Consider the following 26513-nt stretch of genomic DNA (forward strand, 5'->3'; position numbering starts at 1 on the left):
CTTTTAGCTCAATTATCTCCAAGTTACAGTCCAACCATTACACCGATTAATGGTCACCAGATCAAACGTAAGAGATCTGCTATTTTATGGATATTTTTACACCTTTAAGTACACCTTAGCTAAGCTTTACAAAAACTAACAACCGACCTGCCGAACCGCAGCAAAGGCTCGAACGCAACCGTCTACTGTACACACTCGCCCCAAAAATGGGCAGTACAGCTTGGGTACATGCAGTTGGCTTAGGCGCGGATTACACGTTTCGATTAAATCCCTGCAGCGACCTGCCCGGCCGTGCCTGCTGACCCCTTTACGAGAGCGCTTGCTTTCTCGACCGAAGAGCCCATTTTCTGGTGAACTACAGCAACGTTTTGCCCGCTCGCTGCACCACCCCAGGTGTCCCCCAGTGTGACACCACTTCAGGGATAACAAATGCGACAAAATTGCGAAGGAAGAAGTTCGCATGTCACGCTGCGCTGGCATACATTCGGGCGCAATTCCCCTGTCAAACGCGCGTTTTGATCGCGACCCATCGGCGGAGGTTGAGTGTGTGTATCTGTGTGTGTGTGTGTGTGTGTGTGTGTGTGTGTGTGTGTGTGTGTGTGTGTGTGTGTGTGTGTGTGTGTGTGTGTGTATGTGTGTGTGTACACATACTGGATGGGAATGATGAATGATTCACGCAAATCCACAGCTCACCAGGGCGCATTAGTTTCCGGGCACACACATCGGTGGCGGTGGCCAGTATCATGCTCATCATCATCCTCATTCGTTGCTAGGGTCCTTGATGACGACGACGACGATGAGTGTGTCCGACTGTTTGCTTTGCCATTTCGACTGGTTAAATGAGTGCACAGCCGTAAGCCCAGGTCGAGATTGTGGCATGACGGGCGGATAACACAGGCATGAACGGGAAAGTAATTTGCAGGTTGGCTTCGGTCACACACATACACACACACACTCACACACGAGCGCGCGCTTCCCGGCAGAGGCAATCAAAGGGAGTGTTGTCACCATTGAACGTCCCCCATATCCTTCCACGTTCGAAAACCCTCATGAGAATCCATCATGAGCTAATTCTAAGCCGATCGGGCCCTAGCTTATCCCACCACGTTCCGGGCCGCCCCGTGCTGCTATCAAAACTTTCGAGCCGGGAATTTGGCACCGGGACAATCAGGAAACTCTGTTTATACAAACCGGAAAGTGAGCTTGGAAGCCCTCATACAGAGGGAGAGAGAGAAGAAAAAACAGATTCCCGCACGAGTGCTGCATTCGAAATGATTTGCCCTCTGAGGGACATGTACCAGTGACGTGCGTGGCTGCTGCGGTGACCTGGAAAGCGGGGATTAAAATGCTACTTCTTCGTCTCATTTATGCGTCAAACCCGGGTTAATATTCTAAGCAGCAGCAGCAGCAGCATTATCAGCGGCAGAGCTCACGCGGATGAAATGAAGCATCAATCATTTTTATGGATACATTTTTCATCCTTTCCATCCGCTCGGTGGGGCCGTTTTCCTTGCTGAGACACTTTACAGAAAGGTGGTCCCGTATTTTATGCCACGGAAGGATACGAAACGAACCTTTTTTTCCTCACTTCTCTAGAATGCAAACAACATCGGGGTGTATACCTTCCTTTTTTTTATAGAAAAATGTATTTTTTATCAGCAAAAAAAAAACCCCAAAAAACATCGATTTAAAAACATAAACAACTTAAAGCAACTTGGCTTGTCAGCACCTTAAAGTGACAAATTGATGTGACAGGTAGAACCGCTTTTCGCGCGCACTTTCCTTTGATCGAGATGACATCAACATATTAATAGATTGTTAGAAAGTTTGCGTTTCGAGCACACAAAAAGGGAAGCAAAAAATGTATTACACTTTTATAGCAATAAAAAAGCTATTTTTCATACCAGCGTCCCTTTATTTTTTTGCTCCCAACTGTCCTATTGAACAAAAATTGTGACCGCGCGGCACATGTACGCGCGTCCGCCAAGAACGGATCACTGAAGAGTTGAAGCATACACTCACACAAAAAAAATCGTAAATAAATAAGGAAGCTGGAAGCTCATTTACAGTTTTTATTATCCATTTCGCATACTAAGTGTCCCAGCCTCCCTCCTCCCCGTTTGCTCAGAGGGAGTTTAATGTGCCAACAGGATAAGGGAAAGTGAGATGCGTTTTATTCTTCTCTTTTCTTTTGCTTCAAAGCCATTTCGTAAGTAAAACACTCCTCCACTCCAATGCCACTGTCAGCTGGGAAGCAGATAGGGAGCGATAAAATTTATGCATGTCATTAAAGTGATGAACGAAAGCGTGAAGCGCCGAGAAAAGCGAGTATTTTGGCCATTTTGTTATGTGTTTGGTGCTTGCTGCCTTTGGAAGGGACCGTGGAAAATAAAAGGCACAAGACCGCCACGGGCCAACAAACTTGGCTTGGTTTGTAGGCGATACCCCCATTGCTTATTGATTTTTGATGGCTGGACGGCGTGTGTGTGTGTGTGTGTTTGTCACTGTTTGTCAGTTAGTCTTTCTTCTTCTCCCACTTAGTTTATCTGAAAGCCAGCGTAATGAACGCCCCGCGGGCTATAATAAGGATGTGACATGTTTTTCTTACCACTTCCGAGTGAACCGTTTGGCAAACATTCCTTTGCAGGTCTGTGCTCTCGCTCTTACTTCCTTTTCTTGATTAACTCCTATTCAGAGGGAATATTTTTTCATCTGGGTTTTTGGGGTAATAGCAGCAAATGATGCACGCCTCCGGTCGGTCGGAACCATCCTTCCGGCGGGTGCTGGGGACAGAATTTTGATAAACCTGTCCAGTTGACCTTCTCCTACCTATACAGGCCCGGTTGATAAAGACCAAAAGAGAAACGCTTTCTGGACAATGGTTGGCATCAGCTGCCACATCCTGCCTTTCAAGGTACGCTAACCTTGCACCACGCCGTGGCGAAAGCCGTCTTGCGGATGGAAAAGAAATTTTAAAAGCAATCGATACATGAATCGCCCCACACATGCAACAGGGAGAGCAGCAGAGTGAAGAAAATGATCACAAACGGGCCGTTCAATCCCAAAATAAAGAGATTGATTTAACAGAAAAGCTTGAAGCACTCGTGTTCGATGTTCTTTGTTCGGGTTGGAAAAGAAAGGGAAGGAGATGAAGGATACCGAAACACAATTTTAGGACAATTTTAAACTTTCTCTTGCTGGCGCTGTCTCGGTCACGGTCAACCGAAACGGGTGGGGGCAGAGTATGGTGGCGGAAGCCATGACAGTGTAGCGATAAATTTTCTCCCACAGCCTAAAACACAATTCCAACCACTTCTTTTACCAATTGGAGGCAGAGGACGAACCTGCCACTACAAGGTCCGAGGCTGGCTGCTCTCCTCCCCCACCGCCTGATTGGTTTATTTTTCACCCACTTTTCAGCGAGCAGCGCTGGATAGAAAACAGAAAATGGACAAGCCCTGTCCGATTTTGAAATGCGAAATGTGATCTCCCGAACTAACTGGGCCCGGGTGGAACTTTTTCGGTCAGCGGTGGGGTGGGCTGGGATGGAAAGGGGGGGTTTTCGGTATAATTTATTTACTTTCACTCTACGGGTTCACTCTATTTGCCTTTCCCTGCTTCCAATTTTCACCCGGGAGTGGGAGTTTTGGTGCTTTACCCCGCTTTTGTGTCATCTTGTTTTGTGGTGTGTTGTCGGCTGTTTTCTGGGAGGGGGAAATGCGGAAAATTCGACACGGCGAAAGCACAAACCAACCGACCAATGTGGCACTGTTTGGGCATGAGCATACTGCGGGTGTGTTTAGAAGACGGGGTGTGCCATGGAGAAGGTGTCTGGCAAAGATTGAGATTAATTACTTCGTTTCGTTTCCTTTGTTGGCGTCCAGAGCACGGCCGGGGAGCGATATTGATCATCCGACCGAGACCGGAGCGCGCGAGCAGGAAGTGCTGATGAGCTCGTTTTGCTGGGCAGGGTTTTGGGTAGTAATCCGGCGTCCCAGTGCGGCAAAGTTTTTGACATGCCAAGTGAAGGGTGCAGTAAATTAAGTTGCGAAGATAGTTTCGATTGATTTAAGGAGAGGCAGCAGTTTGAGCGAAGGCCCACATACTTCCGGAGGAATTTTTGGGGAGCAGAACTTAAATTTAAATTTTCCAATCTTTCCGAGCCTCGTGCGGCTTTGGTACTAGCAAACAAAGGGGTTTTGGATAGTCTAGTAGAACTATTTTGTAGTAATTTTAAACGTTATTCAATCCAAACTTCTTCTCGATGTACGATTTTTGGCATTAAATTTTACGCAACTTGGCTTTCCAGGCATGTATAGTCGTGTCTGTGTTTAGATGATATCTTCAAAACATCCAACTGCATCCAACAGAGCGCAAAAATGGCATTGAGGTAGTCCCGCCATCCTCACCTCTGCCCGTGCGGGATCGCTTCACTCCCGCGGGAAGAATGCGCAACCGCACTGCGACAAATATTTCTTCCATTGGACACCTTTCCAATACATCAAGCAAACGGGGCAGCCAATTCCAGCCATGGACGAGTCCACCACCTCCCACAGATATCCGAGGGCGCCACGAGTTGACACCGTGCAGGCGCCGAATTTTCCGTGGGAAAACAAATAAATTTTCCCGTATCCCGGTGAGGGTGGCCGGGTTCGGTTTTTGGGCTACTGCCCCCCCCCCCCCCCTTCCGCGTCGAAGCGACTCATCATCTTTTGTACCGCTTCCCTCGACTGCGTGAAGGCGAACAAATCGAACGCCATTGTTTCACACGCGCCGCAATGGCGGTCCAAATGCTATCGCGGATTGGCGCCATAAAGCTGCGAACCTGCAGACCGCGTGTGTGCGGTGTAACTCCCGCTGTTGTTCCTGGGGAGGTTTTTTTTTAAAGGTTTTATTTTTCCACAGGTCCACTGTGCGCTTGTTTCGTCGATTGTGCAACGAATCAAAACACACACATACACATGAAAGACTGCCACCCACCGACCGGTGGCAAAAACTGGGTAACAACACTTGGCACACTAAATAAATAACAGACTTACATACCCGTGCCAGGTCGGGGCAGGATTCGGGCAGCATATAGGTGGCCATTGTGCTCAATCTCTCTGTTGAGTGTGCCAGTGTGTGTGTGTGCGTTTTTACTGTGCAATACAGCAAAAAAGCTCTGCTCTGTTTGTCGTTTCCTTTGCGCTTAAATTGTGGATTCGTCCCTCGTCGAGAGGGATAGCAAATAGAAGAAGGAAACGAAAAAAACAGATCTGACGCTCCCCCACATCTCCTCATCCTCATTTGAAAAAAAGAGGAAAAATCAAACGGCCGGTAGTAAAAGAATGAAACACGAGCCACCGCCGTGGTTACGTGGCCGGACAATAAATTTATGAAATACTGACACATCTGTTGGGTTCATTTGGCAAGCAGGGATGTATGTGTGTGTGTGTGGGTGGTAGCCTATGTTTTGTTTGTTGCTTTTTGTTGTTTCCAGGCAAGTCCGAAGGACGCATGTTTGCTATTATCTAACGTATTTATTATAGAATGGGGAAGATTGAGCGCTTTAAAGTGTATTCGATTTTGGTTGGAACATGTTTGTTTCAGGCTCCATCAGGTTTGATATGGTTAGTGATATTAAAGTACCATTGTGATTACTTAGATGATTACTAAAAAGGTAATATTTGTAGTCGAAATAAACCTAAAATGCATGTCACAGAAAAAAAAGTTGATAGGCATTAAATTTGAAATAATTAAAATGACCATAATTAATATCAAAAAAACAATGCTTCTTCAACAAAATTTATACCTGATAACGGCATAGTAGGCTTGTTTTCCATAAACTCTATCAAGATTTAACCTAATAAACCTGTTCTAGACTATTTTTAATGCAATGTTAGTAATTTGCATACATTTAGGCGCATATCATTAGTGCTGCATCCTCAAAAACTTAAAGATTACGCGATGAATTAAGTTTTCTGGCAAAATTAGCACATTAGCACAAACATTTAAGAATCAGTATTTTTCTTACAATAAAAAAAGCACTTCACCACCATTGGAGCATATTTATCGCGCTAGAATGCTTTAAAATATTACCTCCAGACATTGTTGCATTTCTCAAACTCACCAGTGCAGCAAATTTGCCTTTCCAGATGAGGATTAAAGATTCTGACATAGGCAAAAAACAACGAAAAATCCGCGCACAATTATGCATGTCCAAAAAGGGGTCCACACACTACTCGCTCACCTCAGGCTGCCCGGAAGTATCTCATATTTTGTTCACCACCGAACCGTGTCCGCTTATGGCCGAGCCGAGATAATACACACACACAGACACATAGACTGTCTCGCACGGCCATCAACATCAGCAGTTAGCATTAAAGCCACAGAATGACATCACAGCGGAGCGCAACGGGAGCGAATGAGTCGCGTGCAAAGTAAAATTATATCTCCCGCCACAGCTGATGTCCATTTTCCGGACCGTACCACCACCAACATGGAGAAGTGCGTGGAAAACAGGGGGAGGGGGGGGGGGGGTGCAGGAAATAAACTTTAAGCAATATTTTCCAATTTCCCCGTGCAGCCAGAAAGGTTCGCGAGCCACGCCCGCCGTCTGACGGTTGACGTGGCTGACCGGTGATGAGCGCTACACCGAACCGAAGCATCATCAGCATGCCGGACACAGCACAGCGCAGTGTGCCTATGACACCGAACACAAAGCTGCTGCACCACCGAGTAAAGGACGCTACCGACTAGCAGCAGCAGCAGCAGCAGCAGCAGCAGAAGCAGAATTGGATGGATGAGTTCAGGAAATGGCACAGCACCAGCAGAGATCACCATCAAGGATATCGGACGTACAGTGTGCTGTAACACACACACACACATACATACTGTTTGCACACAGAAAAAAAACCCCGAGCACACATACAGACAGACACACTTGCTCGAGTTCATGGGAAATGACCGCGATACGGAGCAAAACCGACGCAACTTGTAATATCCATTTCAATGTAATTTCACACTTGTCTTCATAGGGATAAAATGCGGAAAAAGCTTTTTGCAATTTGCTTCATCCCCCCGCACAATCGCTCGTTCCCTGCCGTTTCCTCCGTTCCAGACTCACATTTTGCATGGTGAGGATGGTTGGAGCAGAGTTGTTGGATTCTAGAGGACATCCGTTTCATTTATTTGATGCCTTTGCCTGGATGGCTCGGCTTGTGCGGAGCGGTCTCGGGGAAAACGAACCAAGGTTCCAGTGGAAGTCGGGTTGAAAATAAAAGGGTTGAGGGAAAATTCTAAATAAAAAAAAAGGAAAATAAACGGACAGGATTTCATGCAGTTTTTGCATTGCCGTTTCAGATTGCTTCAACGTGGTCCGTTTTGGTCGGGCCGAAAAATTCAACCTGTGCGCTCTTTAAAGATGCGATCAGGAAAAAAAACAGCAGAGAGCTAAAACCGACCAAAGGGACAAACTGGCCAAGGAAGAGGGCAAAAATCATGTACATAAACAGTTTTATGTATCCACCGGCACCGGATGGCACACATCGTAAGCTCGTACTCGCTCCCTGCTTTACGTTTGCTGTGTCTGTGTCTGTGTGTGTGTTTGCTGGTTAAAGATTGGGAAACCCGACAGAAAGATACGGGACGGAAAAAAAGGATTCACTCAAACAGTGCCATGGTTGGTGAATTTTTGTTCCCTCTTTTTATTCTTCTCACACCGTTCGTGTATGTGTGTGTTTGTGTGTGTGCAGGGTAAGCTTTATTTTTACTATGTGTCCCCACACTTGCCACAATGTTTAGTGTGTTTAAAGGTTGCAAAACCAGATAGGGGAAAGAGCCAACGCCGCTCGACCATAAAGTAGAAGAAACATGTGAATCCCAAAAGAGAGAGAGACAGAGGTGCCAACGAAAAAACCCTCAACAACCAGATAAAATGTAAGCTAGCCCACAAAAAAAGAAACAAAAAAAACGATGGGTCGAACAAGATTATTTTGCTTTAATTAATTTTCCTGTTATTTTAACCTCCATTAGCACGCAAGGCAACGAGGGCAAGGACCACCCTTGAAGCGACGAACGAAACGGATCGTTTGTGTCACAGTAGGTGACACCTGTGTCTCTGGCGGACACACACACACACACATACACACACACACACACACACACACACACACACACACACACACACACACACACACACACACACACACACACACACACACACACACACACTCACAAAGAACATGGTTTTCTCGATCATTTTCTAAATCCTTTCCCGCCTCCTTGAAAGCAAGCCGTAATCAATCCTGATTTCTAATTAAATGTGGAGAGTTTTCCATACGTTTGCTCGTTGCAGATTAAGATTTGTTGTGTGAGAAATCGAACCTAGCTGCTCCTTGTGCAGTGCAGTAGCCCATTGCGTTGACCGTTTGAGCAATGGGGGAAAGCAGCCCACTCCGATCACCTGTTGCAGTGTGGGTTGATTGTGTCCGGGGCTCTTTACCATTATTGAAAAACGGCAACATTGGCTGCCGAGCCGAGAGTTCGATTACCGAGATAAGCGGGCAGAGGGAACAAAATTCTATTAAGCTATGCAGTTACGCTTGCTCGGCAGCAACACACAAGAGGCTCCCTTTGCAGGATAAACAATAGCCAATCCATCGGAGAAGGAAGTGTGTGTGTGTGTGTGAGAGAGAGAGAGAGAGAGTGAGTGAGAGAAAGAAAGGGAGAAGATCGAAAACACGGTGGACGGTGAACAGAGAATCCCGGTAGACGGTAGTCAAACATCTTCAGATTGTTATATTATCCGGTTTAATGAATTTATTTAAGTATCATTATGTAGTGCCTGGTGGCTGGTGTCCGCTCGCCCTTGGGACCGTTATGGGACCACCGATGGTATTGTGTGCTGCAATGAAGCCGGGCACGGTACTACTAATCACTGCCACTGAACACAGGTGGGGCTGTTGGGCGCGGGAAACATTGCCGTGTGCAGAATGAAACGGACGTCCGTAACAAGCGTCCAAATCTGTTGGACGGCGGAGGGGACAGGCATTTTGCGAAGCGGAACAGGCTTTAGGATGCGATAAGCATTCCGGTCCGGCTATTGTGCATTGGCTTTTGTTGCTGAACAGTGAATGGCTGAACGCCGCCCTTAACCCGTGTATCCTTTTAGACCCCGCGTCCGTCCTCTCGAGAGGCTAATAAGCGGTAATGTACGAGAGCCTGGCTGGCTGGTACGGGGAACGGGTGTTGCCTGGTTCAATTAAGGTCTGTCCACTAACACTACGCGGGTCCGCGCGGGAAGAGGAGGTGTCTTTCTAGGATAATATCTCACAAGGCACCCGAAGCGGGATGCACTTTCGGGAGTGCAAGCGAGTGCAGGGAGTAACAGACGTCAGGACCTCTGTGTGCTACCTTTCGCACAGTTGCCTGAGCTTGAATTAAATCTCAATTATCCAGACACGCGTTACAAATCGCATTAGCAAGCGGCGAGTGTAACTGCATACTGGCAATGCAGCGGCGCTGCACAATTGCGTCTCAATCGAGGCGTGCAGTTTTCGGTACGCGCAAAATCCTGCCGACGACGACGAAGACGACGAACCGGAACGGGTTGGTGTGTGCGTGCATCCCCAATTCAATGGCGCCTTTCCGGATGAAGGTGGATTAATGCACGCTGCTCAATGCTTTGATGTGTTCCCGGCTGTGCGTTTTGGATTGTGTGGAGCGATTTGCTTGCTTTGTAATTTGTAGGCTAGAGATAAGAATTTGGCTTTACAACATGCACAGTTTTGTTTTGGCATGTGCACATCTCCGAACCACGGGGGCTAATGTAAGCAGGGATGTGGTGAGGGTGTTTTAAATGTAATAAAACATGCATACAATTACGCCATCACACACACACACACACGGGGCCAACGGTTTGCCAAACATTATGCGCCTGTCAGGTGTTCATGTTCAATCAGTGTTTACCGTCAGATTATTGTGCCGCGCTGTACACATTCTCACTTTATTTCGAGCTTGTTTTTTGCTGCCTTTTCTCCCTCGTCACCCTCGTCCAGGTCCTCCTGCTTCCGGGCGGGCTGTAGGAGTCGCCTGTCATTTACGTAAAAGCATGTCTAATTGGATTGTTTAGACACTCACACACAGCAATTCTCTTTTTTATGGCACTCCGTAGGCCAAGTGGAGCTTTTTGTTTGCAATAAGAGTAACAATATTATTTAAAACATTTACATTTTTTTATGTGTGTGCTTTTTTCGGTGAAGCGACCTACCATAAAAGTAGGAAAATAATGCGTAAATGTGTGAGCGATTTGAAGCGATAAATGGCAACAGCGGGGCAAAATAAACTTGTACGCTGGCTGTTTTGTTTTTCGAAGTGGAGCTTAAAAAGCTGTCACACTTCAAGTTAATCGTGCCTTAATCTTGCTGGATTAGGCTTTGATGGTTTCATCTGCCGCTGGATGGGCGTTTACCATTCCTGGGAGCTTTGTGGAAGGGGGAACCGAGCGTGAGGGGTTGAATATGCTCTGTTTGTGGTGTTAATATGTTGCAGCCAAACGTACGCTCAGCACCGTACCATACGCAAGGTGATAATGGAGCTGTCAGCTTTTCAGTATCGTTGTCTGTTGCATGTTGTGGACATTTTGTTACGGAAGTTGATTCAGTGGCCATTTGTGAGACCGTGAACCGTATTTCAATGTTAAGCTCTGAACGGAAATGGTGAGTGAAGCTTTTCTCGAAAGGTGTAAATCTCTTAAGAAACATGCAGGACAGTTGATTTGGAATTTCCGATAATTTTACGCTTTCCGATTTCCGATATATTTTTGCTTGTTTTCTATCATATTTAACCATCACGTATGATCTAATAACTGCTTAGTTAGCAGCTTTAGAATGTTTTCCTCTGAGTAAGGATCTGGAGCATATTTCAAATTAAATTTCTTACCGATGATGGTTGATTTTTTGGCCATAAATACTTCTAAATTTTGAAAAGAATTGTCCACCAATATATTACCTGCAATGAATAGTAATAAGAAAACATGTGTAAGTATTTTGTTCCTGACTAAAGCAGTGTAGGAAAACGCTTGTAGAAGAGCTGCTTATTTCTTCTAATATTTGAAATTAAATGCTTTTTCCGAATTTTAAATTTCACTCTCAAATTCAACCCCTCTCAGCCAAAGCACAAGAAACAATCTCCTTAAATCATGCCAATAACCACAGAATTGTGTCACCGTGTCAAAAACACCGCTCCTAAACCATTCTGACCGGTTCTGCAAAATGTGTGACGTACCAAAAACCTCAACATGGGCCACAAAACACTGCCCACATCTTGTTCGGTTTAAAAACTGAAAAATGTGTGCTAAAACTCGAATCTAGCCGGTGAAGCAAGAAAAACAAACACTCTGCCAATATGAAAATTCGAGCAATTTTTTATGCTCTTTACTAGAGATGGTGTGGCATTCCCTTTTTTGTATACTGCAAGTGCTGCATGCAAAGAAGGATGCACCGTTCCCTCGAAGGCCTCTAACTCATCGGCAGGGTGCACACGATTAATTGTGGGTCCCATAAATTACCGCACCAGCACTTTCTTTCGGGGCAGCCAACACACCCATATTGACACGCCCTCTTTAGCAAGATGCGCCCTCAGTGTCGGCAGAGAAGGTGGAAATTTGTGGCCTCACCCACCCACCTCGGTAACATTCATGACCTCCAGCAGCGTGGCCTTAGTTCTCTAGAGGTTTGGGAGCACTATGTGGTCGTGCTGGTGCAAGATTTAGGCTGCGCTTTGCTAAAGAACGCCGACCAGGGCCGGATGCCAGCACGATAAACGATGTGGAAAAGTTGTGAAAATAATAGCCACCCGATGGGTCTGGGTCGCCGCCGAAGGGCGTTGTGTTGTGTTTAAAGGTTTGTTCGGTTGATTTTCACAACCAGACACACACACATACACATAGGGCATAGGGCAAAGTCTTTTTATGTTTTGGGCCAGCCTCAAAAGGTTAAGCAGTGAGGCGCAATTTTGCAGGAAAATGAAAGCCTCGGGAGGAAAATGTGGGTTCGAGGAAAAATTGAAACTTGAAACTTGGAAAAAAACGGTATTGTCATAATAAAACCACCCAGCCCCAGTAAAGGGAAATTGAATGGTTGGTCTATGACGTACACGCTAACGGTGGCCAGGGGGCTCAAATTGACCCGCCTTCACGATATTGTTTCGCTGTATGGATGAGCGTTTAAAGCCAGCATCCTTCTTTTTCTTTTTGGTCTACCCTACAAAAGCACAAGTAAATCGAGTTCGACACACACTCACACACACACACACATACAAGGCTAGAATTTTACGACTAAACCAAGCACCAAGCAGCAGTGCTTCATTAGGGAGTTGCTACTAGCCCGTGTTAGGGCAACTTTTTGGGGGCAGAGTTTTATGCTCGCAGCGCTTTTCTTTTCTTTACGGTGCAAGAGCGCATGAAAAAAAAAACAAGGCGATTTCATTATTAATATGCAAAGCAATTTGTAGCACAAAACATGGCCCCGGGACACCGAAATGGATATATAATGCCGTTCTCGCTACACCCCGCATAATGCGCTGCTAGGTGGTGCACAATTACCGCTCGGGTTTTCCTATTGCCGAATTTTGTTCTCACTTTTGGGCGTTCTTTATTGTTGTGGTTGGCAAACACTCACCACATGATTATTTGTGCTGTGTTGGTGGTAAAAATGAAAGATTTTCCCTGTGGGTCAAGCGTGCTATATTTTAGTGTTCGGTTTTCTGTGGATGGGCAAGCCATTCAATCCCACAATAAGCTGATCGTCGCGAGCTTTTGCTGAGATATGCTTGTTGTATAGTGGAATGGAAGAACCAATGTATGTTTTTTTTTTATAATTTTATGTTATTGCTCCATTCTTTGTAAGCTGGCAAAGCACAACATGTGATTCACAGGCAGATACATGGAGCTTTCTCTTCAGCACGCTGTTGCTAAGGGAGGTAAGCTTCGATACAATGGTCGAATAAAAGAAGCTTGTTTGTGTTTTTTTCCTTCAGAATGGTTTCAGTGTACTAGTGAGAGAAAAAGAGCAAACGTGCATGAATGGAAAGATCCCAAACGATTTTTGGTACCTTTCCATTGATAAATTGTGCATGTTAGGTTTAACAAGCTGTTCAACCGTTTTTCCTAGAAACTCGTATAAATGTATCAGTAAATTCCAAGTAAACTGTAAACATAGACACCGCAAGGTACAGCAATTTCACCGAGCAAACTTTAACCTTCCACGAAATGAAGCTTCGTTTTTCGTTGCTAAAGAAAGCTATAATTATCCATTATCCATCGCTCGGGTATCACTTGAAGGACAAATCGAAGTTCGGTTGCAAAAAAACGCTACTATTTGAATTTCCTTTTCAAAGGAATCATGTTACACACACACAAACACACACACCAACACTGAGAACGCTCGAACGGAAAAGGGCAATGAAAAGAGCAATTTAAAACAAATGCATCACGTACCGGTGTGCGACGTCATTCTGCCCGCACATCGTATCGCGTCGAGAACGATTAAAGAACTTTTCTCTTTTACTGCTTTTATTGCATACGCTTCCGTTTTTTTTGTTTTTTTGGTTTGCTGTCAGCTTTCCTGACAGGATGCCTTTGCCCCGAAACCTGCCGAAGTGTTAAACCACGCTAAAGCAATCACCCAAACTCAACCAACCCATCCCCACGTACACTTGATGATGATAGCAGAATCGAATAAAACGATAGATAAAACCGCCGACTCCCGCCAATTTCCTGGGTACATGATGTCGCCCGCAGTCGATCCACCAGCAGTGAAAGCGTGCCCGCGCAATGAAGGAGCCAGCTTGGGAGAACAAATTAGATTCCTCGGTTTACCGTATGAGCGATTGTTGAAATGAGTTTCCTTCCTCAAATCCGCCCTTTGCCCTTTTTCCCCCCACCGAAATCACTATTTTCCATTCATCAATCGGTAAAGGCTGTTGTAAGAAGGGCAAGAACATGCGCCCCGATTCCCCAAAACCGAGAGGGGGGAAATTGGTGTCACACTTGCACACCAATCATATCCATCCCTCCGCAACAACAGCACAAAAAAACCCCTTCTTGCGAAACCCGTCGACGAATCGGAACGCATGCTGATGCAATAGAGCTGACAAGGACAATGACAACCGCCGACATTGAGGCGAAGGCGACATCGAGGAGGGTGGTTTTATTGATCCCACTTTACGTGGGGCGGAGGACCACGTTTTCACAATCTCCACCCCCGATTGCGTGCCGATGTCCTCCTGGCAGTGACATGATCCTACTACTACCAAGCACTGCCGCTTGGACACGTTTCCTGGGTTTGGTTTTGCCCACCCGAAAAGCGGCAGCATGGAAGGGCGAAAACCACCCGGCGTTCTTCTGGCCGGCAGACGTCCATTTCGTGTGTGTGTGTGTGTGTGTGTGTGTGAGTGTGTGGTCTTGCGGAGATGTACCACAATTAATCATTGCTGCGATGAAATTGCTGCGAAATTGTTTTTTTACGGCACTTTTCGTCGTGCTGGCTTTTCTTTTTGGATTGGACGATAGAATGCTTACATCAAACATACACATTTACACACATACAAGCACAATGGGATTGTGTATATTTTTTGTGTGAAAGGAAAAAAGCGTGACAAGGTTCTGGGTTTTTTGGGGTTTATCAGCAGGGAAGGATTTATTTGCTGATAATGGTGTCTGGTGCTCTACATACGCACAAACACATGCAGACGTTGGATCAGTGCTCTGACAGGACGTTTTCATTGACTGATGAGAGCGTAATTAATCTCGTACCTTCCGCCGGCTGAAATAAATCCTTACCCCAAACTCGTACGGAATTAATTCGTGGTCTGCTTGTCGTTGCCTCTATTCATGTGCAGACCATGCCTTTGAGTAGCTTTTACTGCTGCTTAACCGTTGTAAAATTGACAATCCAGCTGGGGTGAACGGGAATTGGGCCCAAATCTCTTCCTCATTCCACCCTCTGATGCTCACACACATACACCCATGTTTATTGACCAAATTCCGGTGGCGATGGTCTAGAATACGACCTTCTTCGGTAGTTGTTGCCAACGCTCCTGTCGGATGAATCTCGTTGAACGATCGACGACAGAAAAACACATCAAAAAGCAAAGCTACCACACACATATATACACACATGGTGTCCTTCTCGGAGGTTCAGGATCTTGAGGAGGAGTGGGTGCGTTCGTAAAAGGATAAGCCTACCAAATCCTTCCAGCCACATCCATCACCCAGTTCGAAAGGGGACAATCCTTTGGCAAAAAAGGGACGGTTAAAATTTATGCTCACTCTCAGATCACGCTTCATGTGACACGGCAGCATGGGCCAGGCAGGCAGCAGGCAATAGCGGTCCTGGGATTTCGAGGCTCCCGAACGCAACGCGTCCACACGGCGCACACAGAGGGTCAGGTTTCACTCGATGCCTCTCTTCACTTTCCGGGTCCTCTTCGCCCCACCAAAAATTCTCAATGTTTGGTGTTTGGATTGGGGTGTAGTGGTTTTGTTTTGACTACGATATCAGTGTGTGGCTTTGCCAAACCCTCCCCTGCTACCTTCGTACGGCGCGGGAAAACAAGATAAATGCGTGTCGCTCTTTTTCTGGCCGAGCAGCGGAAGGTGAAACACGGGGTGTGGTGCGCTTGTGCGTGTATCGTTGTCGTCCGGTGTGCTTGTTTGCTGATCGATTTGGATTGTAAAATTTGGCGTTTGATTTGGCAAATTGAATCTTCCGGGAGCCGTGGCTGTTCTCTGATTGATGAACCGGCAAATAAGAGGCATCCGGCCAATCCAGCAGGTGCGTTGCGCAAGGGGTTCGAAATTCAACGCGGCGTAACGGAACACCGGATGGCGCAGGCGACCAATGGGGGCCGTGTAGTTCGAACGCGTGTACGAGAAATGTAACCCCAGCCGGGTAGAGGTAATGGATCGTTTATTTGATTTCAGAACGGGGACGGATATTTTGTTTCCATTGGCATCCAGTGCAAGTGCAGGGTAGGTGTATATGTTTATGGTTTGGGGATAATTAGTTGTGATTACACACACTGGGTTTGGATCGATTATTTACTAATAAATGGGCTGCGTATAGTGTGAGTTGTACTTTGAATAATTCGTGGGAACGCTTTCACGCATGAGTGCGTGAGGTTTGACGAAAATTAGGTTTTGCATAAAAGGGTTTTAGTAGAGTTACCTTGTCGAATAGTTTGCACACTGTTGGCGGGTTGATGAGGATGAGATTCGAAGAAATCATTGAATGGTCAGAATTCATTGAGTAACGTTTGGAGAGTGCAGATGCCGAAAAAAGAAAATATTATTTCAGTAGATGTACACAACATGGGAGGAAACATTGAATAGTAGCTCAAATATGATAAATTTAAGATTATAACAAATTCAAAATTTGTAAGGATTTCAATGACATTGGTTTGTTTTCCTTTTCAAGACTGTAGGCTGAAATGTCAGCTGTTAGCATAGTATAGCAGTTTTCGAGCAGCTATCAAAGTGGGTATAATATTAGTTGACATATATTAGTTAACAAACTATACGGGACGAGACCACTTGGTATACATACGCTTTGATTCTAGATTCTTCTTCTTCTTCTTCTTTGGCTCAACAACCGATGTCGGTCAAGGCCTGCCTGTACCCACTTGTGGGCTTGGCTTTCAGTGACTAATTGATTCCCCCCCATAGCAGGATAGTCAGTCCTACGTATGGCGGCGCGGTCTATTTGGGGATTGAACCCATGACGGGCATGTTGTTAAGTCGTACGAGTTGACGACTGTACTACGAGACCGGCTTAAGATTCTAGATTAAGATCTCTTTAATGCACCTTGGGATGAATGAAATACGCCACCTTGTTTTGATACTTGTTCGAGCAGGTACTCGAATCATATGCTAGCTTTTAGGCTGAAATAATCGAGGCTGAAAATCGCAGGTTAGTTGTGTGTGCGGTTTTGTATGGAGTGTTGACATGATTTCAGCCACCAACTGTCAAACTCCGTATCAAAAAGCTGGCTAGTATCGTGAAAGACCCCATTATTTGTTTAAAGAACACCTCAAACATAACAAAAGATTCTCTCTTCCGTTTTCAAAAAATAGTTGTCTTAAATATATTAGATACTTCTTTCATACTCGCATGTTGAAATTCGTGATTAATTTTGTTGTGGATTTCATTTATTGGTCCAAATTTCATTTATCCAAATTGGAGAAACCTTCTTCTATTTGGATTTCTCATTGCATGAGTTGTTTTTAAACAAAATTTTGACTGAAATGCTAATGGAGAACATTATCTATATTATAAAGAATTGCAATTTTCCCCATCGAGAATGCTCTGAATAAACCAAGCGAACTGTTCCGCGCTCGTACCAAGCACTAAAACGAACCGAAAAACGTTAATCAAAAAGCTACAAATCCAAGCTCTCCATTTCAAATCCCAGACCCAGGTCAGACCCACAAATGAACCTGTTTGATGTGAACGAAACGTGTAGTATTTATGCCACCAGCCAGTCAGTTGCAAAACTCTGCTAACGCCAAACATCATCACAACCAATAATAAGGGAGCCGAAAGTATCGATAAATTCATTCTGCTTATTAGTTTTCATCGTACCTGATCACTGTGGAGTTGCAGACCACCACCGCCAGCACATCAAATGGCGTTGATTTCTATTAAGCGAAAGCGGAGTGGAAAAGAGGGCAAGAAGCAAATTCCCTGACGTGCGCTAAACTTTTTCCCTGCCGCTTGCAGTATCAGCGGAGTGGGTAAATAGAACCGGAGTGAACACATTTCATAGTGCGCGTTTGCAAAAGGCAAAGGCACCCTACGGTTTTGAAGGTTGTAGGGGAGGGAGAGGATAAGCAGAGAATGTGTGGGGAAAGTTGGGAAAAGTTCATCAATTGCACTCACTCTGCTTGCAACTCTCCTGAAGAAAGATGGACGCAAAAACTGAAATACCATTCCCCCCCCCACCCCACACACACACACACACACATACACACACAGCGACCGGAACTGACCACGTAGCATAACCGCAATACCGTTCATGGCAAGCAGCAGCTTTCCTGGCGTCCGCTTCTTTTTGTGCACTCCCGTTTCGCACTATTTCGGGGTGCTGCCACTGCGCTGATGCCGAAAAGTGTTTTCCTTTAATCAATCGATCATGGGCTGGTAGTGGAGGTGCACGAAACACTCAGAGCAGGAAGGGATCGATAGGATGCAAGCGAGTTTTCTTGCCTTCTTTCCGTTGGACCGTGTGCTGTGCACAAGCATCGCACCATCATCACCGTCATCATCATTCAGGTTGCCGAAGTTCCTCGTGCGAGATGTGTGTTGAGGTTATTTCTTCCCCGTTTGTGGTTCGGTGGCCAGCCAATAAGAGTGGCATCTCACGATTTTCATTTCCGGTGCTGCCTGCTGCCGTTTGCTTCAATTATGAAAGTTGGGAGGATTTGTTGTGCTTGGTTTCTTGCTGTTTTGCTTCGTTTCTTTTTTTGTGGCAGCTGGTGGCAGCTTCCACTAAGCGCACGACTAAGCGTATGCTGTGCACAGGTCGCCTTATGGACGACGTGCAATGTCTTCCGACTTCCCGAACCTTCAGAATCCATCCATTCGCGTAGTATTACCGTTTTGTGGAGCCAAGATGGTTATACACGAAATAAAGGATGAACGCAAACTCGGTGACAGGGGACGAGTTGGAAAGCTGTCTGCCAATCAGCGGTGTTTCTGAACAGCGGAACGTTGATCCCGCAGAAGGTGCAAGAAAAAGCGAGCGCAATCGAAGAATCGTTCTTTCGCTGGCTTTGGATTGGATGGAGTTTGTGTTGTGGATGAGCACAAAAAATGTTTATGATATAGAAATTAAAGAAAATTGTGTGTGAGCGAGAAGTTTGAGGTAAAAATACTAAATTGAAAGCTTGTTTCCAGCTGGATGCTTTTGATGTTGATGGTTCAACTAATGATGGAGCAATGTTTGAATCATTTTCCCAGAAATACAACTCTTCAATTTTCCCATTTCCCTTCACGCATCACATGGTAAGCATCTTATTGACAGCTTCGTTAATGTTTGAATTACTGGTACAATATCGCAGAATTAAAATGGAAACCAGGAAGGGAAAGCCGTTCATGATTCACATCACACACACAAACCCATGCGGGCCGTGTAACCAACCAGAAAAATGCGGTTCAATTGAAAAGTGTTACCGTCAGGATATTTTCCAGCTCGAACAACTCAACTTGCCTTGCCCATAGCTCCCACCTGCTCGCGGTGTGAATCCCGTGCAAATCCGGACAGCAGGAATCACCCGAGCAAGGTGAAGGAAGGTACGACCAAACACGTCCCGAATTGACTTGAAATATCCCTTCGTTGTTCCGTGCTGGGCCACAAACAAAATGGCACAGTGCGCACGGAGGGGTGAAAAAAAAGAACCGGGCCAGCGTTAGTCGCTCCTGCCGCTGACAGATCAGGAAATAGATTTGGTGCTATTGATAAAATTTTATGAAACTGTTTATAGAACCTCACACATACACACACAGAGACACACACCGGGTGAGCTTACCGCACAAACAGACGCTGGTCACAATCACAACGGCGCGCAATCAGCGGGAAAGGAAGCGAACGAACGAGCGCTGAGGCCACAATTTCCGGTCGACAATTTTACAACCTTCTTCATGGGAAGATGGTTGGTTTCAGTTTTTTTTGTTGCTCTGAGTGTGGTGGGTCTTAGAAAACGCCCAGCCTGGCAAAGAGACTTGGGGCGCGAAGGGCGATTTTTTCCTTCGTTTATACGGTCCAACAGAAATCGGACGAGAAAAAGGGGAACAGAAGATGTAGGCTGGCTAAGGCAAACCGGGTGATGATGCACCCGAACAATGTTCCGGTGAGGATAATATTTTACACACACACACACACACACACATTGGTACAAAGATGCTCACACATACACACAGTAAAAGGTTGTGCCAGTTGGCGAACAAGCCATGCGTTCGAACGATACTGGCCAACACGTCGCGGGTTGTTAGCCGGATGCATCATCCTTGAAGTTGCTGCTTCAGTGTGCTCGAAACTACGACGCGGCGAAAAAAAGGAAGAAAAGAAGTCTCCCAAGGCACGTCAGAAACTATTTCATGCCATTTGGTGTCTGCTTCCCGCTGGTCTGGTTGGGAGATATGTTCCGTCCTGGGAAGAGTGCACACAGAAGGGATGGCAGGAGCGAAGCACCAGCTTTTGCCTTACGAACGCTGCATCCCCTCCGCCAATTGGATGTTCGTGTATTCGACGAGACAGCTTGTCGCTACCGTTGGCTGTAGCCGGGAAAATGGAGCGGCAAAAGAAAGGAAGAAAGGAACCGCTGTTCGAAAACCAATGGCTGCACGATTGTCTACGCTGGGCGAACAACGGGATGAGGTCCCAGAGATTGTACCAGACGGCGCACCGGCATCGGGGAAAGGGCATGGCGAGGAGGAGCCAGGCTGCCGGTGGCGTACGAGAGAGCGATAGCCACCGTTCACGATCGTTCATGCTGCAGACGAGCGCGCACACTACATCTCATGAATTTCAACGTCTTGAACCGTACACCCGGCCCGCATTGAACTCTTCCTGTTCCTGTTGGATGGTGAAACAATTTTTCATTAAATATTAAAGTGCATCCCTTGCAGCGGAGCCAGGCACTGTTTTACCGAGTGCTTGAAGCTGATGCGACGCCATAAAGGGGTTTTAGCCCGTTCGCAGAAGGCACCGTTCCGCACCGTTTGTCTCCGTTGCCGTGGTTTGTGTGCCGTTGCGATGTGTTTGTCAACGCAAGTTGAGTCGAGGGTAAAATTAATTAACATGCTTCGATGATGGCTGTTGCGAGAAGCAGCGCAAATGGCAAACCAATGCAGTGCTGTGTATGTTGGAGTGTTTTGTTGTCCCCCCAGCACTGTAGTTGACGGCTGAAGGCTAGGTGTTGCGCTTAAAACGCCTCCCTGGGAAGGCGTTAAGACGGTGACGGATTTGATTGTGCGACAGATCTTTGTTGTTGAAGGCTAATAAAATTGCTGGCCAAGCTCTAGTACGAGGACCATGATTGTATCGTTCACTTCCGAGCATAAAAAAGTGCTGGGTGAGTTGAACTTTTTCAATCAGGGGTATTTTCAAGTGAGGTTTGACATTTCGCTGTTCATTTTATGTCAATTATGCGATGTACTAACCAAAAACTTGTGGACTACTATTTGAATAATGTAGACCAATACTGAATATTTGCGTCGATAGAAAGGTAAGCTTACGAATGTTTGATTTTTTTCCCATAGGTTTCATTTATTTTTTCTCGAAAAAGACTGAAATTCTTTACGCATATTATTGTTTAAAATATCGTTAAAAACTATAATTAAGATGTTTTAAGACCACTTACTGAAAATACTGCCTCCCGCATACCTAACTAGAGCGGCGAAGACAAGCTTTTCTTCTGCAGCTACTCGCACCCTTTGCTACCCTCTTCACTACCACGCAAAGAATGTAACGGACATTGACCAAGATAGCCGTGGGTTTAACAAAACCCAATTCTTGCGGTTAAAAGGACATGCACAAGAGTCTTGTTTTGTGTGAGAGGGTTGTTTTTTCAAACACCATATTAGCTCGTTATGGTCTTCAGTAACAGCATGGAAACAGGAGGCAAATAGAAAGGAAGCAAATCAAACGAAACAACTTTAGGTAAGCTTTTCAGGCTATTTGCTCCTCGCATTGCGTTGACACAAGTGACCGAGATAATTTTTTGTGCAATCCCACCGCACCGGGAGGCTTTTTGGCTTTCGTTCTTTTGTCCTGCTGATGCTCCGACGGTCGATGGCTTTTTTATGTTATCTATTATTCAATTTTAAACCACAACGACTAACTTTCGGCAGGCTTTTTGGTGTTTTTTTAAGCGTTTCGTCGAACAGTTTTACACAGCCACAAGTTGGGTCCTTCCGTTGCTATTCACAACAGCAGAAAAAATTAGGATCCTTATCTTCCGGGATCTTCCGGGCAACCAAAACCAAAAAAATCGACTAAAGATCCACAAGGAATGCGCACCAGGGAAGCAGTAATGTGATTATTGCGCAAAGCTACAAACAATCCTTAAATTGACATTAATCTGATTATTCTAAACGATCTCGGCGAGCAGACCTCAAAAGACCTTGCCAGTGTGTGCGAGAGTATACGGTATTGAAATAGGTCGTATGCTCTGCCTCTCTCTGACTCCCTCTGTCTTGCCGTTATCTCAGACAATCATTAAACTGAACAGCTTTAAAAAAGGAACAACCATTGCGTACCGTTTGACATTTCGGAACGCAATTAATCTTGCCGTAATTGAGATGGCCGAATTGCTGCTGCCCTTGTGCCCTCCAATCCAATTATTTTCTTCACCGAACGATTGCACAGAACGCACTTTAACTGTTTGGTCGAAAAGCTATTCACGCCATACTTTGCGCGAAACAATGCTGTCGTTTCTCGCAAAACGGTGCGGATGCTCCATTTCCAACGACATTTAAATTTAGCTGTCGCCACTTCACAGCGAACTCGAAGCTTCGGGCAAAACTTCGGGCGAACAAAAGCAGTCAGCATTTGTAATTGAAATGTGAGCAACCGAAGGGGACGTGTTTGGAGGCGCAACGTCTCTCCCTTCCTTTACAGCAACTCCACCAGTCACGATTGATTGCTCGCGGTGGATGATTTAGATGGAAATCCGCCAACAGTGCCATGCTGTTTGAAGCGGGGCATTTTCCTTTTCTTGATGTCCTGACTTCTGTTGAGCAGTCCGACCACTTCAAGCTCCGGCGCTGGTGAGATGGCAAGAGAAGTAAACGTGTAATTTTTATCCAATCCATCGAGAGTAGGGTCTGGCCATTCCTAAAATTTGCCACATTCCCGGTGAAGCGAAACATTCAATTACAGCTGACCGTCAAAACGAGACGATTGCCCACTCGTTTGTACTGCCAAAGTGCGCTATCGCGATGGGCATAGCGGACACAAGCCCCAACTTTAAAATTGAATGATAATGATAGGGAATTTTGGTGGCCGTTCGACCCGCCCGGGGACACACCGCCGCAGGTAAAGGCAGGCTAGGATCAAAGTGAAATGTCACCCGGCGACAGCGGTTGCCAGCTGCACGGGTCACAATCATCATGGCGGCATCAGCGTTTCAGCATTTTCGCTACGAGTTGCTTCCGGGGCGATTGTGCGACGAGTTGAATTTTCCATCGCCAGGGGGCGCAGGGGGGGGGGGGGACCGCCACCGTGCACCCGGTGAATGAAATGTGATAAGAAATTTAGTCTCCGGGCATTGTTTGCGGTCGGTGTTTGTTTGCGTCCATCAGTCACGCGTTCCGAGGGTCGGCAAAACGACGGAAACGAAATGAAGCTAAAATCCAACCACCCGAAGGGCACTTACAAACAACGGGGAGGAAAACATGGAAGAGCCGCACAAAAAAGCCCCTAACAAGCAAACGAACTGAAAATCTGTTTCCTTGCCTCTGTTTTTATTTTGTTCTTCTTTGCTCAATGTAACACAAAATGGGCTACAGGGACAAACATCATCAAAACGCAAACTCTTCACCAGCCCCGGGAGCTTCTGGCAGTTCTGGCCAGCAAAACGGAATCAGGGCGCGAGACAAGCCCAGATCAGCAGGCTAAAATCTCATCTCGTGAGGCGAAGCTGTCCTTTTGCGCGGGGCGGGTGACAAAAAAGAATAAAAAAAGAAGTCAAACTCGGTACGCGAAGGGACATCATTCTCATCCACTCGGGAATCAGGTTTGTGTTATCGCGAAAATAGCTTTTCCATTTACCACCGGACAAACAGCGGGCGCTGTCACCCGATGGACGCTGACGCCAAGGACGACGACGACGACGACGACGACAATTGTGATGAAAATGAAAAGCGATGAGATAAATGTGATTAATTTATGCTCGGACCAGAAGACAACAACCGGACACACAGCCGCGGCTGGCTGCGGAATCGTTTGTGCGTTCTTGCGTTGCGTGTAAAAGTGCGCACGGGAACGGTGGGCTAGTGAGTGACAATGGTGGGGGGGGGGGGGGGGAATATTCCGGCCTCCCGCGAACAGTGGTCGTGCGGTTTTGTGATCCAGCGTCCAACTAACACTCCCTTTTCGCTGTCCAGGGGGGGGGGGGGATCAAATTGGTTGCTGTGGCGTGTTACACTGTCAACCGCAGCAAGCTCGGGCATGCTGGAATCCCGAGCGCACCGAGCGCAAGTGTGGGAAGCTTTTAATCTTTTGCCGCAACTTTCCACCGGAGGCTCGCGTTCTTCCATTGTCGCCCTTCATTCATTAGTCATGCCACTTTTGGGGGAGCTTCATTATCGCATTTAGCGCGTGTGCGAGAGAAAGGGAGAGCGTAAGACCCATCGAAAATTCCGGACCGGGTACAAAACCACTGAACATGGGACATCCATCCATTGCGCAAGGGTTCCCTGCTAAACTTGACTGGCCGAAGGATCCCCCGCAGCATGCGGATAAGCACGACGCGGCATCCCGTCAGTCATGGACGGTGTGACATGGCAACGATTTTTCGGCATTTGGCTGTGCTGGCTAACTGGCCATCATCTACCGTGGGCAGGAGGGCGTATTTGGGTAGCGTTTATAACGCTGATGACACCGTACGCGTACCGGCGGTTAGCAGGGAATTGATGCACTGCTCTGTACTATCCGTCATCCGGGCGTCAATTAGGCGTTTACGGTTTCCAATTGGCGTGTGAGCTGTTGTAATTCGAACGATTGGATTAGATTGTAAATGGGATCGAGGATTGTCCATTTGTGAGTAAATGGTAAATAAGTAATAAGAAATTGTAGTTTTGATAAATGGGACTTTACGTTCTTTTTAAAGTATAAATATTATAGGCACTATCAAGATTTTGGATTATGTTTCCAAAACGTATTGTATTGTGTAATAATTATTTAAAAATAATAAACTAATAATAATTAAAAATATATTGTGTCATATATTCATTTTTGACATTATCTTTAAATCGATAAAAACGATGTAAATTATAACATTGAAAAGCAGTTAAAAGTATTCGCAAAATAAACACAAAAAACCTGTGTAAATTATGTAATAGAGTTCATAGTGTTAAATAAGTTAATAATATGTTGGCCCTATTGGTAAAAGTGAAAATTTTGATGATACCTCATAAATTACTCATCAAAATAAAGGTAACAAATAGAAAAGATAGGAAGTAAGACGTGAAATGAAAGGATATTTTATTCCACAAATATAAAATAGTATTTAACGTAGTTTTTCATCATTTCTCGAAGACATCCCATTTAAAACTAATCATCTGATACAATGAGTAAAATGTAATGTAATGTAATGTAATAATTAACATGTAATTATTTGAATTTAACAATTTCAACATGCACGAAATTAAGTTGAAATTATTTAATAATATAAGATTATTTCTTTTTTTTTAACAATTTACTATTTTTTACAGGTTTCATGAGCAAAAATAGAACCATTTCATATTTAAAATCGTTCGATCACCAATTGAAGCATAACAAACGAATCTTTTGGAGCAAACACTTATCTGAAAATGGTTGCATTAGTAATCTTACGTCTAAATCGTGAGCAAGATAGTACTGATGTCCACCGCCACAAAATACGCAGGTTAATTGCGGTGACCTCAATTTACGCAACACAGGCTCGACAACGACTGTCGTTAACTCACAACGACCTAATGCAACGAACAGCGAGACCTGCCAAGGTTTAGGTCAAACAGCCCGAAACACCAATATCGGTTTGAAACGTGACCGTAAGTGTGAATGTGTGTGTATTAATGTGTGTGTGCATTTCCTGATCTAATGATGAACCAAAATACGGACAGCCGGCCCCGTACCTCACGTCAAACCGGACAGGCGCAAACTGTACGGGGCTTGCGTGAGGCGCTGACATAAATCGGCAACGGACGCACCGACGATATAGAACAGCACTTGGTCCGTACTACAGTGCCCGCTAGCTAGTGGTGCTTCATGCCCTATAGTTGTCAGTCAAACGTCCGCAATCCCTGCCCGAGTTGTGCTGGGTGTTGCAAACGATTCACGATGTAATTATAGCTTTCCGTCCCGTGCCGGCGACCGTTTACTGCTTAATAGGCGTTTTTGGTGCTGTGGCCGTTTCGGGGTGCTGCGGTTTGATGCGAAGATTGCACCCAGCCCTAGGCAAGTTGCTAAGCTCCGCCGTTCTACGCAATCTCTTCACAGTGTGCACAGAACTGACCTTTCTAACGATGTGTCCATTAATATCGTTCAAACGTTGGCAGTTGGACGTGGAAGCACCAAAAAATCTTCCCAAAAAAACAGCCGCACGAAGCCAACGGAGACATTTGGCGAACGGATGGTTCGTTGAACCGAGTGTGGCTCTCCCTCAATGGGGGACTAGATGTGTGTTTTGCAAGAGCAGAAGAAAAAGAATGATGGGAAGCTATAATACCTTTTGATAAATCACACTGACCCACCGTTTCAAGGACGCTTCG

The 26513-nt window shown here is 45.7% G+C and overlaps 1 protein-coding gene across 7 annotated transcripts in view; it reads right to left on the minus strand.

The window, feature by feature from the left end:
- LOC1270064 (Krueppel-like factor luna) overlaps positions 1-26513 on the minus strand; it is a 282587-nt gene that overhangs the window by 36981 nt on the left and 219093 nt on the right. The window lies entirely within an intron of this gene.

Source organism: Anopheles gambiae, chromosome 2 (genome assembly GCF_943734735.2).
Source record: "Anopheles gambiae chromosome 2, idAnoGambNW_F1_1, whole genome shotgun sequence".
Lineage (NCBI taxonomy): Eukaryota > Metazoa > Arthropoda > Insecta > Diptera > Culicidae > Anopheles > Anopheles gambiae.